Below are 6,684 nucleotides of genomic sequence, written 5' to 3' on the forward strand. Positions count from 1 at the left end.
CTGCCTTGGCCCTTTGATGGGACAGAAAATTAGGTAGGCAGAGTAAACAGAACAGAATGCTGAGAAGAAGACAATGAGGCAGTCGCCATGATTCTTCAACCGGAGACAGAGGGATGTAGGCTAGAATCTTTCCTGGTAAGCCACCACCTCATAGTGCTACACAGATTAATAGAAATGGGTTAAAGCAAGATGTGAGAATTAGCCAATAAGAGGCTGGAACTAATGGTCAAGGCAGTGTTTAAATGAATACAGTTTCCGTGTAATTATTTTGGGTAAAGCTAGCTGTGCGGGAGCAGGGCAGCGGGAAGCTCCTTCTACATGGAAGAGTAGTCTGTGCTTTTAACCACTGAGCCATCTCTCCAGCCCCTTAAGTTGTTTTTTTATAAATGTGTGTCCAAGCTATTTTGCTGACTTTTAGAGCATTTATTTAAAAAAAGAAAAAAAACTGATTCACTCAGCTGATTAAATATTAAGCACAATATCAGACAATATTAAATATTTTAAAAGATAAAAATGAAAGCTGGGTAGATTCTTAGAATAAGGGATGCTCTAATTCATTGAATTCTTATTGGCTGGTTTTGGATGTAAGTAAAAGCAGCAAGCCTCCATGCCTCCTTCTGTCCATATTTCTGACTAGAGAATCCTAAAACTGAAACCTTAGACATGATCTTTTTTGTTTGTTTGTTTGTTTGTTTTGAGACAGGGTTTCTCTGTAGTTTTGGAGCCTGTCCTGGAACTAGCACTTGTAGACCAGGTTGGCCTTGAACTCACAGAGATCCTCCTGCCTCTGCCTCCTGAGTGCTGGGATTAAAGGCATACACCACCACTTCCCGGACTAGATCTTCTAACGATTATTTGATTTAGTTTCTTGTGTTGATGAAGGGAAAACCCCAATCTCAGACCATTGGCTCATTTTTTTTTTCAAGCACCTGTAGAGATAAAGACAACCCATCCCAATACAAAGAGATGGGCTTTGGTACAGGAAAACAATGGTTACTTGAGTTACCTTTAAGACCTCACCGTGGAAGGATGCATTAACACGTGCCATATCTGATTCTCATAAAAGCCTTTGTATAAGTAAGCCTATTCAAGTATTCTTCTCTTTCTCTCTCAGCAAGTAACCTATTACTGAGTGTCTTCTGTCTTTTAAAAATGATAAATTTAAAAACTTTTGAGTAGCCCAGCTAGCCCTTGAACTTTTAATGCTCATTCCACATTCATTCCTGGCTGAAATTACAGGCCTGTGCCACCATCCAGGGTCCACTTGCTTGGCATTTATTTTATGAGACAGGGTTTCTCTATGTAGCTTTGTCTGGCTTGGAATTCACTGTATAGATCAGGCTGGTCTTGAACTGGAAGAGACTCACCTGCCTCTGCCTCTAGAGTACTGAGGGTAAAAGTGGGTGTCACCAAGTGGGGCTTATTAATTCTTTTATGATAAGGGTGAGGCTGGCCTCACATTTATGGCAGGCCTCCTGCCTCTCTCTCCTCATTGTTAGGATTACAAATGTGAGCCACCATAGGCCATTTATTACTATTATCATTATTTTAAACAACGTCTCCGAGGCTGGCTGAGAACTTCTGAGCTCTTCCGATTCTCCTAACTCCCAAGAAGCTTGGGCAATGTGCCACTCTGTTTGGCCACTAGGCTGATTTTATACTGATACTGAGGCCAAAAAGAGAAACGGTAATTTAGTCAAGGTCACATTTCTAGCCAGCGGTTGACACCAGGATTCCTACCAAGGGGTTAATCTGCATCTTCCCAAGCACAATATACAGTATTTACCTTCATAAAAGGAAGTCATAAAATCAGTTAAGCCTGAGTCTGTATTTTGGGAGAAAACACAAGTGACTAATGAAATAATCTCATTTAATACTCCTTATAAAGATAATATTCTATATTGAATTATTCAGAGCCCCAAACCTACCCTTTCAAAAATGAAGTGTCTCTTTGTGGAATAAATTGACAACAAATCCCCCAGAGTTGTTATCAATATTTCAATTTATAATTTAATAAAACACAGACATGCCTTGTAGGAATAAGGTTCCAGGTCTTTCTGTGGACGTCAGTTTCCAGAATCTCTGATGCGTTCGTATGACTAAGGAAAAGAATAGCTGAATCACATCTACGGGCGATTCCTTCCAAAAAAAAAAAAAAAATCTGTAACAGAAAAGAAGACAAGACAGTACATCTGTCTTTTAACCTCAAGAGCTCTTCGTCCCAAGTCCACCAACCTACTCCCGTCCTTTCTGGGAAAATGGGGAATAATCCAACAGAGTCTATATGCAGAAAGGGAGCAGCCTGGCTTGGCACGCGTCAGCAAGGGCCGAGATGCTTGTGCACCAGGGACCCGCGGAACGCTAGGACAGAGCGGTGAGGGCCGAAGCAGAGCCAGAGTTCATGACGGGCCCCAACAGTCAGACAAGAGTCTAGGGCAAAAGAGGCTCTTCCCAAGGGTACAGCGGGCAGACGCGCGAGAAAACCCGCGCCCAAGGCGCACCTCGGCCACCGGCCCGGGTACCAGCGACCAGCCCACCCTGCGGAAGGGAGCGCGGCCCAGGCTCGGCCCAGCCCGCGCATGCGCCCCAAGCACCTCCGCGCCCCTCCCTCTTCCTGGCGGGTCTGGGGCGGCGGCAGCGCGGTGACGTCAGGGCGTTGGGGCAGCTCCTGTGACAGACGGAGCTGGAGCGGCGGGGCGGCGGCGGAGTCCGGCGGCCGAGATAGCGAGCGAGGGAGCGAAAGAGCAGCGACCCGAGGGTCCAGGGAGCGAGGAGGAGCCGGAGGGGAGTGCTCGGGCGCGAGCGAGAAGACGCGCGAGCGCCGGGCTAGGGCTCGAGCCCCGGAACGGCTGAGGAGCCCGCCCGTGGCCCTCCCCTCCCCCTCCCCGGGACCGGGCCCAGCGCGCCATCCTCCCCCTCCCTCCCTCCCTCCTCCCTCCCTTCCCTCTCCCTCCCCCTTCCCCGCCGGTGGATGGGAGTGAAGGACGGAAGAGGCCCTGCGGAGGCGGCGGTGCAGCGCTCCGGTAAGGCAGCGACGCTTTGCGCCCTCCCCTCTATCTCCTCCACCGCGCTCGGGCGGCTGCGGGCCGGGCCGGCGGCCTGACGATGTGGCTGCGCCGGTCCCCTCCCTCCCATTCTCCCCTCCCCCTGCCGCCGCTGCCTCCTCCTTCTTCTTCTCCTCTCCTCGCTCTCAAAATGGCGGCCGCGACGGCCGTTGAGTGAGAGGCACCGAGGAGGGGGGCCTGGCCGCGGAGGGCGCTGCCCTGGCTCTGGTCCTCGGGCCCGGGCTGCGGGCTAACCGGGCCGCCGCGGCTTCACCCGAGGCCTCTCGGGCTGCATCGCCCTCTTGCCGCCGTGACTTAGCAAGAAAAGTATTCTTGGGTGGGAAGGGCGTGGGGAGCAGGTCGCTCTCTGATCTTGGGGAAAGGGCCCAGCCCTCCCGGGCCGCGGAAGCGAGCCCCGCAGTCCCCACCCCTCCCCGGTCTGGCGGCTCGCCGTCGGGGCTCCGGTAGCCACTTCCAGGCGTCCGGTTCCCCACCTGTCCTTAGCTTGGGGGTCGACCTAAGGAGGATGGCCCGCCTAGCCCCTGGGTCCCCAGTGCGGTGGTGGTTCAGCCTCTACACTCAGTAAAGATCTGCAGCCTCCACCCTCCAAATCGAGCAGGATTTTCCTTTTTGCCACTGGCTTCTTGCACGGGAGTTGCCTTTTGAGGTAGCTAACACTGAGCAGCTCCGAGGCCTTCTGCCATTCCCTTCATCCCGTGTCTCCACTCCATTAGGAAACGCTGTGATTATTTATTTACCCTCTCGGGCCTCTCAGGTGAGAAAATGTTTCTTGAGATGGTGGGCTTCTTTTTACTCCTTCCACAAACAGCGAGGAGGAGAGATTTACACTGCCTTGAGATGAGAGAAAGCAAGGTGCCTGGCTTTATTTATTATTCTGCCTTTTCTTTTTCTTTTTTTTTTTCCCAGTGACTTAGCAAGAAACTCCTTGGGAGGAGGGCAGGAAATTTTCCGTTGAGGTTGGATTTGAATCTAATTCCTATCAGTCTTTCGGTTAAGAAATTGGGCTTGAAGAAGCCTACCGAATTTGTGGTCTCATTCTCAATGGCCGATGTCATGCCAAGGGTCCTCCCATCCCCCTTTTCTTAAGAGGCAGTTGGGAGAAAATAAAGATACTAGTTTTTTCCGACCTTTAGTTTTAAGCACACACTCCTTAAGATTCACAACCTTTAAAAGAGACAAAACAGCAGAAAGGTCATTTTAGCAATTCTCTTTTATTGGGGAGGTGGGTTGTTTTGTGTGAATTTCTTTTCTGGGGATGGGATCGTGGAGAGACCTTGTTTGGGCCTGCTTACCAGGTAATATTGTCTTCCCTCTTCGTTTTTTCATGGCACTGTTTTCTTAGTACCCCCCTCTGCCCCCCTCCCCCGCTCAGTAGAGCTTGATTGCTGCAGGATTCAATCCCTTTAATCAAGAATACTTTTAGTTGTATACAGCAGTAATAATATGTTGAATATACATTAAAAGATTTAACTTTAAAAATTGGTTTGGTTTTAAGGTTTCTAACTAGCTTTATTTCTAATGGATATTTTTCCAGAAATAGTTTTCTGCAAAATAATTGGCAGTTACAAATTGCGGTTTTATTCAAACAGAATATGTATTTAGGGTAATTTATTTTTTCATAGTCTATTTAAAAGATCATTGTTTGGTTTCAGAGGGAAGAATTCCCTACAATAAATTTTAAAGCTGGTATATATAATTTTAAAAGTCAGAGAAGGGAACCAGCTTTTCACAGAATATTTCTTCCTATGTTGGTTTTGATGGAGCACACCCTGTTTTGATACATCCTCTCACCTCTTTAAAAATGGGTTAATATTTGTGGATGCTGTGAACAGCCATTGAGCCAGGAGGACTGGGTGGAGTAAGGGAGCGAGCAGAAGCTGTGAAATGCTTGCTTGCCCTTTCATCGTATTTTCTTCATCCTTATGATTTGTAAGGCTATTTGATGCTCATTGTAGCTATAACAAAGACATTTCTCTGTTGTAGATCTTTAAAAAACTCAGGTTTTTGACCTTTTTTTCCCCCAAAAAAGGTCATTGAATAATTGGAATAAAAGCAGCATCCCTGCTCTAAAACAAGTACTTATTGTGTGTGTGTGTATAAAAAACATCTACATATATGTCCTGGTTAATGTTTTTAATTTTTCTAACCAAATGAGTGTTAAATTAACTAATGCCTAGACTGTTTGGCAATAAAAGAATGGTATACTGCAAAAAAAATCTAGTTAAGAATACTTTTTAGTTTTTTTAATTTCTTAATAAGCATCAAAGATGAGAAAATAATGGTTGTTTTGTATCAAGCGCTCTTTATATAGATCTTTCTCTTGTGTTGCCTCTTTCATAGGACTTTATGTGATAAGAGCATAGCTCACTTTAGTGTCTTGTGTTCTTTAAAGAATTTTAAATTTGACAAATATAATTTTGATGAACCTTATGTTTGTAACTTTGGATATATTTTTACAATTTTGTTATTTTTAGCTAAAAAGTAGAAAGGCTATTATTGCAGTGGATGAGTCCATGGGATGTTTCACTAGATTGTGTCTGACATATCCCTAGCCCCACTATTTCCAGTTAATGGTGAATCCCCACCCAACTCCTGCCCAGGAGCTTACAGATAATTTGTTGGAAGAGTACAATGTATGTATGCTTATGTTTCTGGTATGTGTCAGAATCTTGCTTAGTTTGAAGAAATGAGTTTTAAAAATTATTCACAATCCTATACTTAAAAAACTTAAATGAAGTTGGGATGAATTTCTTTTTCTTTCTTTCATTCATTCATTCATTCATTCATTCATTCATTCGTATTTGTGTGCACCAACTTACTGGGATCTTTTCTACCACTGTGTAGGTCCTGTGGATGGAATGCAAGTTAGATTAGGTGGCAAACATCTTTATCCACTGAGTCATCTCATTGTCTTTTAAGATGGGGTCTTGTCAAAGTCGAGGCCCAGGCAGGCCTTGAATTTGCTGTGAAGCTAGTCCTGTCCTTGAATTCTCATATAGTTATCTTCCACCTCTGCCAAATGTGGGGTTGCAGGACACTGTTTACATAGCCTTAACTGGCTTAATACTCTCTCCCTATTTATCCTTATTGGTCTTCTAACTGCATCTTTCTGCCTTAGAAGCATTCTGGATGCTGTAAAACAGGTGTGTGTGTCACCATACTGTTTTTAGTAGCATTTGGTTGTTTTTGGTGTTTTGTTTTGTTTTGTTTTTTCTAGATAGGTTTCTCTATAGCCTTGAATCCTGTCCTGGAACTCGCTGTAGACCAGGCTGGCCTCAAACTCACAGAGGGGATTAAAGGTGTGTGCCACCACTGCCTGGTTTTGGTATCTATTTTTAAGTTCTTTTATATATAACTTTCTGGATAAAATATCTCTAGCATGAAAAGGATTTGTTTCTGGTAATAGAAAGTCAGTATCTCATAATTATTGGTTTTCTAGTTCAGAACATCCTTGTAGTATTTAGGAAAAGGAAAGTAGCCAGGCAGTGGAGGCCTGCATCTTTAATTCCAGCACTTGGAAGGCAGAGGCAGGGTGATCTGTGGGAGTTCGAGGCCAGCCTAGATTATAAAGCAAGTTCCAGGACAGCAGAGCTACACAGAGAAACCCTCTTTCAGAAAA

The 6,684-nt window shown here is 45.4% G+C and overlaps 1 protein-coding gene across 1 annotated transcript in view; it reads left to right on the forward strand.

Annotated features, from left to right (window-relative positions):
• Positions 1 to 2,691: 2,691 nt before the first annotated feature.
• Positions 2,692 to 6,684, forward strand: part of Pafah1b1 (platelet activating factor acetylhydrolase 1b regulatory subunit 1) — a 48,854-nt gene continuing 44,861 nt past the window's right edge. Inside the window, exon 1 of the mRNA XM_050128609.1 lies at positions 2,692 to 3,023. The gene's annotated coding sequence lies outside the window, so the exon portion shown is untranslated. The remainder of the gene's footprint in view (positions 3,024 to 6,684) is intronic.

This window comes from Alexandromys fortis, unplaced genomic scaffold, assembly GCF_014885135.2.
Source record: "Alexandromys fortis isolate MF-2015 unplaced genomic scaffold, M_Fortis_MF-2015_v1.1 scaffold_80, whole genome shotgun sequence".
NCBI lineage: Eukaryota > Metazoa > Chordata > Mammalia > Rodentia > Cricetidae > Alexandromys > Alexandromys fortis.